Raw genomic sequence first — 13,435 nt, forward strand, 5'->3', positions numbered from 1 at the left:
TTAGGAAAAATACCAAATAGTTCTCCACTTAGCAGTTCTTTCAAAGTTGGGCCACACACCTCTTGGAAAGATCGAGTTACTTTGGCCTAGCCTTTGATTGGTCTGGAGAAGCAATCGGCATTCCTAGCTGATGAATCAAATGATTCTGAAAGGAACGGTGAAAAGTGCGGATCCTGTTTCAGTCTTTAGACTGAAACAGGATCCGCACTATTCACCTGTCCCACAAAGGCGCACTTCTCATGTCTGGCGCTAGTCCTACAAACCCAGGACAGACAGAGGCCCTGCACTTGCCACCCCAGAAAAATATCTCATCTCCAAAGAAGGATTCTTCCGCTACCGGTTGAAAAGGGCTCTCGTTCTTGAAACAGTGGTGAAAAAATGGTGAAATAATACTGAAAACAATCCTATCTTACAAGGCTCCTGTGCCACCCATGGGAATTAGCTAGTTACCTGGGCCTCAGCCAGAGGTTTCTCTGCAAAAAGCTTCATAGGCTTCAGGATGCAGAGACCGACCTCATGACTATTACGGGGCCAAACGCCATGGAAATGGCAAATAATTACCAACACACTGGTCATTTCAAAGTGTCTGGATGAAATCTGAAGCACGATCCACACTTTTCCCATCTCACGCAAATATGCACTTTCCAACTCTGGAGGTAAACAAATCAAAGGCAGGGCTGACAGAAGCCCGGCACCTACACCCCACCCAGAAATCTCAACTACCAGGCAGGATTCTTATGCTAATGCGAGAACCCTGCTCGGGTTCTGAAAATAATGCTGAAACCACAACAGAATAATACTTAAAAGAACACTTTCTTTGTAGTCTCTAGGACCAACTATTGGAAATGCCAAGATTAATGGGCCCTCAGCCTGTTTCGTCTGTGAAAACTCTGGTATGCTTAAGGATGCAGAGACCAACCTTAGGACAATTACGGTGAAAAGTGCTTAGGAAAAATACCAAATAGTTCTCCACTTAGCAGTTCTTTCAAAAGTTGGGCCACACACCTCTTGGAAAGATCGAGTTACTTTGGCCTAGCCTTTGATTGGTCTGGAGAAGCAATCGGCATTCCTAGCTGATGAATCAAATGATTCTGAAAGGAACGGTGAAAAGTGCGGATCCTGTTTCAGTCTTTAGACTGAAACAGGATCCGCACTATTCACCTGTCCCACAAAGGCGCACTTCTCATGTCTGGCGCTAGTCCAACAAACCCAGGACTGACAGAGGCCCTGCACTTGCCACCCCAGAAAAATATCTCATCTCCAAAGAAGGATTCTTCCGCTAACGGTTGAAAAGGGCTCCCGTTCTTGAAACAGTGGTGAAAAAATGGTGAAATAATACTGAAAACAATCCTATCTTCCAAGGCTCCTGTGCCAGCTATGGGAAATAGCAAGTTACCTGGGCCTCAGCAGAGGTTTCTCTGCAAAAAGCATCATAGGCTTCAGGATGCAGAGTCCGACCTCATCACTATTACGGTGCCAAATGCCATGGAAATGGCAAATAATTACCAACACACTGGTCATTTCAAAGTGTCAGGATGAAATCTGAAGCACGATCCACACTTTTCCCATCTCACGCAACTATGCACTTTCCAACTCTGGAGGTAAACAAATCAAAGGCAGGGCTGACAGAAGCCCCGCACTTACACCCCACCCAGAAATCTCAACTACCAGGCAGGATTCTTATGCTAATGCGAGAACCCTGCTCCGGTTCTGAAAATAATGCTGAAACCACAACAGAATAATACTTAAAAGAACACTTTCTTGGTAGTCTCTAGGACCAACTATTGGAAATGCCAAGATTAATGGGCCTCAGCCTGTTTCGTCTGTGAAAACTCTGGTATGCTTAAGGATGCAGAGACCAACCTTAGGACAATTACGGTGAAAAGTGCTTAGGAAAAATACCAAATAGTTCTCCACTTAGCAGTTCTTTCAAAAGTTGGGCCACACACCTCTTGGAAAGATCGAGTTACTTTGGCCTAGCCTTTGATTGGTCTGGAGAAGCAATCGGCATTCCTAGCTGATGAATCAAATGATTCTGAAAGGAACGGTGAAAAGTGCGGATCCTGTTTCAGTCTTTAGACTGAAACAGGATCCGCACTATTCACCTGTCCCACAAAGGCGCACTTCTCATGTCTGGCGCTAGTCCTACAAACCCAGGACAGACAGAGGCCCTGCACTTGCCACCCCAGAAAAATATCTCATCTCCAAAGAAGGATTCTTCCGCTACCGGTTGAAAAGGGCTCTCGTTCTTGAAACAGTGGTGAAAAAATGGTGAAATAATACTGAAAACAATCCTATCTTACAAGGCTCCTGTGCCACCCATGGGAATTAGCTAGTTACCTGGGCCTCAGCAGAGGTTTCTCTGCAAAAAGCTTCATAGGCTTCAGGATGCAGAGACCGACCTCATGACTATTACGGGGGCCAAACGCCATGGAAATGGCAAATAATTACCAACACACTGGTCATTTCAAAGTGTCTGGATGAAATCTGAAGCACGATCCACACTTTTCCCATCTCACGCAAATATGCACTTTCCAACTCTGGAGGTAAACAAATCAAAGGCAGGGCTGACAGAAGCCCGGCACCTACACCCCACCCAGAAATCTCAACTACCAGGCAGGATTCTTATGCTAATGCGAGAACCCTGCTCGGGTTCTGAAAATAATGCTGAAACCACAACAGAATAATACTTAAAAGAACACTTTCTTTGTAGTCTCTAGGACCAACTATTGGAAATGCCAAGATTAATGGGCCTCAGCCTGTTTCGTCTGTGAAAACTCTGGTATGCTTAAGGATGCAGAGACCAACCTTAGGACAATTACGGTGAAAAGTGCTTAGGAAAAATACCAAATAGTTCTCCACTTAGCAGTTCTTTCAAAAGTTGGGCCACACACCTCTTGGAAAGATCGAGTTACTTTGGCCTAGCCTTTGATTGGTCTGGAGAAGCAATCGGCATTCCTAGCTGATGAATCAAATGATTCTGAAAGGAACGGTGAAAAGTGCGGATCCTGTTTCAGTCTTTAGACTGAAACAGGATCCGCACTATTCACCTGTCCCACAAAGGCGCACTTCTCATGTCTGGCGCTAGTCCAACAAACCCAGGACTGACAGAGGCCCTGCACTTGCCACCCCAGAAAAATATCTCATCTCCAAAGAAGGATTCTTCCGCTAACGGTTGAAAAGGGCTCCCGTTCTTGAAACAGTGGTGAAAAAATGGTGAAATAATACTGAAAACAATCCTATCTTCCAAGGCTCCTGTGCCAGCTATGGGAAATAGCAAGTTACCTGGGCCTCAGCAGAGGTTTCTCTGCAAAAAGCATCATAGGCTTCAGGATGCAGAGTCCGACCTCATCACTATTACGGTGCCAAATGCCATGGAAATGGCAAATAATTACCAACACACTGGTCATTTCAAAGTGTCAGGATGAAATCTGAAGCACGATCCACACTTTTCCCATCTCACGCAACTATGCACTTTCCAACTCTGGAGGTAAACAAATCAAAGGCAGGGCTGACAGAAGCCCCGCACTTACACCCCACCCAGAAATCTCAACTACCAGGCAGGATTCTTATGCTAATGCGAGAACCCTGCTCCGGTTCTGAAAATAATGCTGAAACCACAACAGAATAATACTTAAAAGAACACTTTCTTGGTAGTCTCTAGGACCAACTATTGGAAATGCCAAGATTAATGGGCCTCAGCCTGTTTCGTCTGTGAAAACTCTGGTATGCTTAAGGATGCAGAGACCAACCTTAGGACAATTACGGTGAAAAGTGCTTAGGAAAAATACCAAATAGTTCTCCACTTAGCAGTTCTTTCAAAAGTTGGGCCACACACCTCTTGGAAAGATCGAGTTACTTTGGCCTAGCCTTTGATTGGTCTGGAGAAGCAATCGGCATTCCTAGCTGATGAATCAAATGATTCTGAAAGGAACGGTGAAAAGTGCGGATCCTGTTTCAGTCTTTAGACTGAAACAGGATCCGCACTATTCACCTGTCCCACAAAGGCGCACTTCTCATGTCTGGCGCTAGTCCTACAAACCCAGGACAGACAGAGGCCCTGCACTTGCCACCCCAGAAAAATATCTCATCTCCAAAGAAGGATTCTTCCGCTACCGGTTGAAAAGGGCTCTCGTTCTTGAAACAGTGGTGAAAAAATGGTGAAATAATACTGAAAACAATCCTATCTTACAAGGCTCCTGTGCCACCCATGGGAATTAGCTAGTTACCTGGGCCTCAGCAGAGGTTTCTCTGCAAAAAGCTTCATAGGCTTCAGGATGCAGAGACCGACCTCATGACTATTACGGGGCCAAACGCCATGGAAATGGCAAATAATTACCAACACACTGGTCATTTCAAAGTGTCTGGATGAAATCTGAAGCACGATCCACACTTTTCCCATCTCACGCAAATATGCACTTTCCAACTCTGGAGGTAAACAAATCAAAGGCAGGGCTGACAGAAGCCCGGCACCTACACCCCACCCAGAAATCTCAACTACCAGGCAGGATTCTTATGCTAATGCGAGAACCCTGCTCGGGTTCTGAAAATAATGCTGAAACCACAACAGAATAATACTTAAAAGAACACTTTCTTTGTAGTCTCTAGGACCAACTATTGGAAATGCCAAGATTAATGGGCCTCAGCCTGTTTCGTCTGTGAAAACTCTGGTATGCTTAAGGATGCAGAGACCAACCTTAGGACAATTACGGTGAAAAGTGCTTAGGAAAAATACCAAATAGTTCTCCACTTAGCAGTTCTTTCAAAAGTTGGGCCACACACCTCTTGGAAAGATCGAGTTACTTTGGCCTAGCCTTTGATTGGTCTGGAGAAGCAATCGGCATTCCTAGCTGATGAATCAAATGATTCTGAAAGGAACGGTGAAAAGTGCGGATCCTGTTTCAGTCTTTAGACTGAAACAGGATCCGCACTATTCACCTGTCCCACAAAGGCGCACTTCTCATGTCTGGCGCTAGTCCAACAAACCCAGGACTGACAGAGGCCCTGCACTTGCCACCCCAGAAAAATATCTCATCTCCAAAGAAGGATTCTTCCGCTAACGGTTGAAAAGGGCTCCCGTTCTTGAAACAGTGGTGAAAAAATGGTGAAATAATACTGAAAACAATCCTATCTTCCAAGGCTCCTGTGCCAGCTATGGGAAATAGCAAGTTACCTGGGCCTCAGCAGAGGTTTCTCTGCAAAAAGCATCATAGGCTTCAGGATGCAGAGTCCGACCTCATCACTATTACGGTGCCAAATGCCATGGAAATGGCAAATAATTACCAACACACTGGTCATTTCAAAGTGTCAGGATGAAATCTGAAGCACGATCCACACTTTTCCCATCTCACGCAACTATGCACTTTCCAACTCTGGAGGTAAACAAATCAAAGGCAGGGCTGACAGAAGCCCCGCACTTACACCCCACCCAGAAATCTCAACTACCAGGCAGGATTCTTATGCTAATGCGAGAACCCTGCTCCGGTTCTGAAAATAATGCTGAAACCACAACAGAATAATACTTAAAAGAACACTTTCTTGGTAGTCTCTAGGACCAACTATTGGAAATGCCAAGATTAATGGGCCTCAGCCTGTTTCGTCTGTGAAAACTCTGGTATGCTTAAGGATGCAGAGACCAACCTTAGGACAATTACGGTGAAAAGTGCTTAGGAAAAATACCAAATAGTTCTCCACTTAGCAGTTCTTTCAAAAGTTGGGCCACACACCTCTTGGAAAGATCGAGTTACTTTGGCCTAGCCTTTGATTGGTCTGGAGAAGCAATCGGCATTCCTAGCTGATGAATCAAATGATTCTGAAAGGAACGGTGAAAAGTGCGGATCCTGTTTCAGTCTTTAGACTGAAACAGGATCCGCACTATTCACCTGTCCCACAAAGGCGCACTTCTCATGTCTGGCGCTAGTCCTACAAACCCAGGACTGACAGAGGCCCTGCACTTGCCACCCCAGAAAAATATCTCATCTCCAAAGAAGGATTCTTCCGCTAACGGTTGAGAAGGGCTCCCGTTCTTGAAACAGTGGTGAAAAAATGGTGAAATAATACTGAAAACAATCCTATCTTCCAAGGCTCCTGTGCCAGCTATGGGAAATAGCAAGTTACCTGGGCCTCAGCAGAGGTTTCTCTGCAAAAAGCATCATAGGCTTCAGGATGCAGAGTCCGACCTCATCACTATTACGGTGCCAAATGCCATGGAAATGGCAAATAATTACCAACACACTGGTCATTTCAAAGTGTCAGGATGAAATCTGAAGCACGATCCACACTTTTCCCATCTCACGCAACTATGCACTTTCCAACTCTGGAGGTAAACAAATCAAAGGCAGGGCTGACAGAAGCCCCGCACCTACACCCCACCCAGAAATCTCAACTACCAGGCAGGATTCTTATGCTAATGCGAGAACCCTGCTCCGGTTCTGAAAATAGTGCTGAAACCACAACAGAATAATACTTAAAAGAACACTTTCTTGGTAGTCTCTAGGACCAACTATTGGAAATGCCAAGATTAATGGGCCTCAGCCTGTTTCGTCTGTGAAAACTCTGGTATGCTTAAGGATGCAGAGACCAACCTTAGGACAATTACGGTGAAAAGTGCTTAGGAAAAATACCAAATAGTTCTCCACTTAGCGGTTCTTTCAAAAGTTGGGCCACACACCTCTTGGAAAGATCGAGTTACTTTGGCCTAGCCTTCGATTGGTCTGGAGAAGCAATCGGCATTCCTAGCTGATGAATCAAATGATTCTGAAAGGAACGGTGAAAAGTGCGGATCCTGTTTCAGTCTTTAGACTGAAACAGGATCCGCACTATTCACCTGTCCCACAAAGGCGCACTTCTCATGTCTGGCGCTAGTCCAACAAACCCAGGACTGACAGAGGCCCTGCACTTGCCACCCCAGAAAAATATCTCATCTCCAAAGAAGGATTCTTCCGCTACCGGTTGAAAAGGGCTCCCGTTGTTGAAACAGTGGTGAAAAAATGGTGAAATAATACTGAAAACAATCCTATCTTCCAAGGCTCCTGTGCCAGCTATGGGAAATAGCAAGTTACCTGGGCCTCAGCAGAGGTTTCTCTGCAAAAAGCATCATAGGCTTCAGGATGCAGAGACCGACCTCATGACTATTACGGGGCCAAACGCCATGGAAATGGCAAATAATTACCAACACACTGGTCATTTCAAAGTGTCTGGATGAAATCTGAAGCACGATCCACACTTTTCCCATCTCACGCAACTATGCACTTTCCAACTCTGGAGGTAAACAAATCAAAGGCAGGGCTGACAGAAGCCCCGCACTTACACCCCACCCAGAAATCTCAACTACCAGGCAGGATTCTTATGCTAATGCGAGAACCCTGCTCCGGTTCTGAAAACAATGCTGAAACCACAACAGAATAATACTTAAAAGAACACTTTCTTTGTAGTCTCTAGGACCAACTATTGGAAATGCCAAGATTAATGGGCCTCAGCCTGTTTCGTCTGTGAAAACTCTGGTATGCTTAAGGATGCAGAGACCAACCTTAGGACAATTACGGTGAAAAGTGCTTAGGAAAAATACCAAATAGTTCTCCACTTAGCAGTTCTTTCAAAAGTTGGGCCACACACCTCTTGGAAAGATCGAGTTACTTTGGCCTAGCCTTTGATTGGTCTGGAGAAGCAATCGGCATTCCTAGCTGATGAATCAAATGATTCTGAAAGGAACGGTGAAAAGTGCGGATCCTGTTTCAGTCTTTAGACTGAAACAGGATCCGCACTATTCACCTGTCCCACAAAGGCGCACTTCTCATGTCTGGCGCTAGTCCAACAAACCCAGGACTGACAGAGGCCCTGCACTTGCCACCCCAGAAAAATATCTCATCTCCAAAGAAGGATTCTTCCGCTAACGGTTGAAAAGGGCTCCCGTTCTTGAAACAGTGGTGAAAAAATGGTGAAATAATACTGAAAACAATCCTATCTTCCAAGGCTCCTGTGCCAGCTATGGGAAATAGCAAGTTACCTGGGCCTCAGCAGAGGTTTCTCTGCAAAAAGCATCATAGGCTTCAGGATGCAGAGTCCGACCTCATCACTATTACGGTGCCAAATGCCATGGAAATGGCAAATAATTACCAACACACTGGTCATTTCAAAGTGTCAGGATGAAATCTGAAGCACGATCCACACTTTTCCCATCTCACGCAACTATGCACTTTCCAACTCTGGAGGTAAACAAATCAAAGGCAGGGCTGACAGAAGCCCCGCACTTACACCCCACCCAGAAATCTCAACTACCAGGCAGGATTCTTATGCTAATGCGAGAACCCTGCTCCGGTTCTGAAAATAATGCTGAAACCACAACAGAATAATACTTAAAAGAACACTTTCTTGGTAGTCTCTAGGACCAACTATTGGAAATGCCAAGATTAATGGGCCTCAGCCTGTTTCGTCTGTGAAAACTCTGGTATGCTTAAGGATGCAGAGACCAACCTTAGGACAATTACGGTGAAAAGTGCTTAGGAAAAATACCAAATAGTTCTCCACTTAGCAGTTCTTTCAAAAGTTGGGCCACACACCTCTTGGAAAGATCGAGTTACTTTGGCCTAGCCTTTGATTGGTCTGGAGAAGCAATCGGCATTCCTAGCTGATGAATCAAATGATTCTGAAAGGAACGGTGAAAAGTGCGGATCCTGTTTCAGTCTTTAGACTGAAACAGGATCCGCACTATTCACCTGTCCCACAAAGGCGCACTTCTCATGTCTGGCGCTAGTCCTACAAACCCAGGACTGACAGAGGCCCTGCACTTGCCACCCCAGAAAAATATCTCATCTCCAAAGAAGGATTCTTCCGCTAACGGTTGAGAAGGGCTCCCGTTCTTGAAACAGTGGTGAAAAAATGGTGAAATAATACTGAAAACAATCCTATCTTCCAAGGCTCCTGTGCCAGCTATGGGAAATAGCAAGTTACCTGGGCCTCAGCAGAGGTTTCTCTGCAAAAAGCATCATAGGCTTCAGGATGCAGAGTCCGACCTCATCACTATTACGGTGCCAAATGCCATGGAAATGGCAAATAATTACCAACACACTGGTCATTTCAAAGTGTCAGGATGAAATCTGAAGCACGATCCACACTTTTCCCATCTCACGCAACTATGCACTTTCCAACTCTGGAGGTAAACAAATCAAAGGCAGGGCTGACAGAAGCCCCGCACCTACACCCCACCCAGAAATCTCAACTACCAGGCAGGATTCTTATGCTAATGCGAGAACCCTGCTCCGGTTCTGAAAATAGTGCTGAAACCACAACAGAATAATACTTAAAAGAACACTTTCTTGGTAGTCTCTAGGACCAACTATTGGAAATGCCAAGATTAATGGGCCTCAGCCTGTTTCGTCTGTGAAAACTCTGGTATGCTTAAGGATGCAGAGACCAACCTTAGGACAATTACGGTGAAAAGTGCTTAGGAAAAATACCAAATAGTTCTCCACTTAGCGGTTCTTTCAAAAGTTGGGCCACACACCTCTTGGAAAGATCGAGTTACTTTGGCCTAGCCTTCGATTGGTCTGGAGAAGCAATCGGCATTCCTAGCTGATGAATCAAATGATTCTGAAAGGAACGGTGAAAAGTGCGGATCCTGTTTCAGTCTTTAGACTGAAACAGGATCCGCACTATTCACCTGTCCCACAAAGGCGCACTTCTCATGTCTGGCGCTAGTCCAACAAACCCAGGACTGACAGAGGCCCTGCACTTGCCACCCCAGAAAAATATCTCATCTCCAAAGAAGGATTCTTCCGCTACCGGTTGAAAAGGGCTCCCGTTGTTGAAACAGTGGTGAAAAAATGGTGAAATAATACTGAAAACAATCCTATCTTCCAAGGCTCCTGTGCCAGCTATGGGAAATAGCAAGTTACCTGGGCCTCAGCAGAGGTTTCTCTGCAAAAAGCATCATAGGCTTCAGGATGCAGAGTCCGACCTCATCACTATTACGGTGCCAAATGCCATGGAAATGGCAAATAATTACCAACACACTGGTCATTTCAAAGTGTCAGGATGAAATCTGAAGCACGATCCACACTTTTCCCATCTCACGCAACTATGCACTTTCCAACTCTGGAGGTAAACAAATCAAAGGCAGGGCTGACAGAAGCCCCGCACTTACACCCCACCCAGAAATCTCAACTACCAGGCAGGATTCTTATGCTAATGCGAGAACCCTGCTCCGGTTCTGAAAATAATGCTGAAACCACAACAGAATAATACTTAAAAGAACACTTTCTTGGTAGTCTCTAGGACCAACTATTGGAAATGCCAAGATTAATGGGCCTCAGCCTGTTTCGTCTGTGAAAACTCTGGTATGCTTAAGGATGCAGAGACCAACCTTAGGACAATTACGGTGAAAAGTGCTTAGGAAAAATACCAAATAGTTCTCCACTTAGCAGTTCTTTCAAAAGTTGGGCCACACACCTCTTGGAAAGATCGAGTTACTTTGGCCTAGCCTTTGATTGGTCTGGAGAAGCAATCGGCATTCCTAGCTGATGAATCAAATGATTCTGAAAGGAACGGTGAAAAGTGCGGATCCTGTTTCAGTCTTTAGACTGAAACAGGATCCGCACTATTCACCTGTCCCACAAAGGCGCACTTCTCATGTCTGGCGCTAGTCCTACAAACCCAGGACAGACAGAGGCCCTGCACTTGCCACCCCAGAAAAATATCTCATCTCCAAAGAAGGATTCTTCCGCTACCGGTTGAAAAGGGCTCTCGTTCTTGAAACAGTGGTGAAAAAATGGTGAAATAATACTGAAAACAATCCTATCTTACAAGGCTCCTGTGCCACCCATGGGAATTAGCTAGTTACCTGGGCCTCAGCAGAGGTTTCTCTGCAAAAAGCTTCATAGGCTTCAGGATGCAGAGACCGACCTCATGACTATTACGGGGCCAAACGCCATGGAAATGGCAAATAATTACCAACACACTGGTCATTTCAAAGTGTCTGGATGAAATCTGAAGCACGATCCACACTTTTCCCATCTCACGCAACTATGCACTTTCCAACTCTGGAGGTAAACAAATCAAAGGCAGGGCTGACAGAAGCCCCGCACCTACACCCCACCCAGAAATCTCAACTACCAGGCAGGATTCTTATGCTAATGCGAGAACCCTGCTCGGGTTCTGAAAACAATGCTGAAACCACAACAGAATAATACTTAAAAGAACACTTTCTTTGTAGTCTCTAGGACCAACTATTGGAAATGCCAAGATTAATGGGCCTCAGCCTGTTTCGTCTGTGAAAACTCTGGTATGCTTAAGGATGCAGAGACCAACCTTAGGACAATTACGGTGAAAAGTGCTTAGGAAAAATACCAAATAGTTCTCCACTTAGCAGTTCTTTCAAAAGTTGGGCCACACACCTCTTGGAAAGATCGAGTTACTTTGGCCTAGCCTTTGATTGGTCTGGAGAAGCAATCGGCATTCCTAGCTGATGAATCAAATGATTCTGAAAGGAACGGTGAAAAGTGCGGATCCTGTTTCAGTCTTTAGACTGAAACAGGATCCGCACTATTCACCTGTCCCACAAAGGCGCACTTCTCATGTCTGGCGCTAGTCCAACAAACCCAGGACTGACAGAGGCCCTGCACTTGCCACCCCAGAAAAATATCTCATCTCCAAAGAAGGATTCTTCCGCTAACGGTTGAAAAGGGCTCCCGTTCTTGAAACAGTGGTGAAAAAATGGTGAAATAATACTGAAAACAATCCTATCTTCCAAGGCTCCTGTGCCAGCTATGGGAAATAGCAAGTTACCTGGGCCTCAGCAGAGGTTTCTCTGCAAAAAGCATCATAGGCTTCAGGATGCAGAGTCCGACCTCATCACTATTACGGTGCCAAATGCCATGGAAATGGCAAATAATTACCAACACACTGGTCATTTCAAAGTGTCAGGATGAAATCGGAAGCACGATCCACACTTTTCCCATCTCACGCAACTATGCACTTTCCAACTCTGGAGGTAAACAAATCAAAGGCAGGGCTGACAGAAGCCCCGCACTTACACCCCACCCAGAAATCTCAACTACCAGGCAGGATTCTTATGCTAATGCGAGAACCCTGCTCCGGTTCTGAAAATAATGCTGAAACCACAACAGAATAATACTTAAAAGAACACTTTCTTGGTAGTCTCTAGGACCAACTATTGGAAATGCCAAGATTAATGGGCCTCAGCCTGTTTCGTCTGTGAAAACTCTGGTATGCTTAAGGATGCAGAGACCAACCTTAGGACAATTACGGTGAAAAGTGCTTAGGAAAAATACCAAATAGTTCTCCACTTAGCAGTTCTTTCAAAAGTTGGGCCACACACCTCTTGGAAAGATCGAGTTACTTTGGCCTAGCCTTTGATTGGTCTGGAGAAGCAATCGGCATTCCTAGCTGATGAATCAAATGATTCTGAAAGGAACGGTGAAAAGTGCGGATCCTGTTTCAGTCTTTAGACTGAAACAGGATCCGCACTATTCACCTGTCCCACAAAGGCGCACTTCTCATGTCTGGCGCTAGTCCTACAAACCCAGGACTGACAGAGGCCCTGCACTTGCCACCCCAGAAAAATATCTCATCTCCAAAGAAGGATTCTTCCGCTAACGGTTGAGAAGGGCTCCCGTTCTTGAAACAGTGGTGAAAAAATGGTGAAATAATACTGAAAACAATCCTATCTTCCAAGGCTCCTGTGCCAGCTATGGGAAATAGCAAGTTACCTGGGCCTCAGCAGAGGTTTCTCTGCAAAAAGCATCATAGGCTTCAGGATGCAGAGTCCGACCTCATCACTATTACGGTGCCAAATGCCATGGAAATGGCAAATAATTACCAACACACTGGTCATTTCAAAGTGTCAGGATGAAATCTGAAGCACGATCCACACTTTTCCCATCTCACGCAACTATGCACTTTCCAACTCTGGAGGTAAACAAATCAAAGGCAGGGCTGACAGAAGCCCCGCACCTACACCCCACCCAGAAATCTCAACTACCAGGCAGGATTCTTATGCTAATGCGAGAACCCTGCTCCGGTTCTGAAAATAGTGCTGAAACCACAACAGAATAATACTTAAAAGAACACTTTCTTGGTAGTCTCTAGGACCAACTATTGGAAATGCCAAGATTAATGGGCCTCAGCCTGTTTCGTCTGTGAAAACTCTGGTATGCTTAAGGATGCAGAGACCAACCTTAGGACAATTACGGTGAAAAGTGCTTAGGAAAAATACCAAATAGTTCTCCACTTAGCGGTTCTTTCAAAAGTTGGGCCACACACCTCTTGGAAAGATCGAGTTACTTTGGCCTAGCCTTCGATTGGTCTGGAGAAGCAATCGGCATTCCTAGCTGATGAATCAAATGATTCTGAAAGGAACGGTGAAAAGTGCGGATCCTGTTTCAGTCTTTAGACTGAAACAGGATCCGCACTATTCACC

This window comes from Lemur catta, chromosome 3, assembly GCF_020740605.2.
Source record: "Lemur catta isolate mLemCat1 chromosome 3, mLemCat1.pri, whole genome shotgun sequence".
Taxonomy (NCBI): domain Eukaryota; kingdom Metazoa; phylum Chordata; class Mammalia; order Primates; family Lemuridae; genus Lemur; species Lemur catta.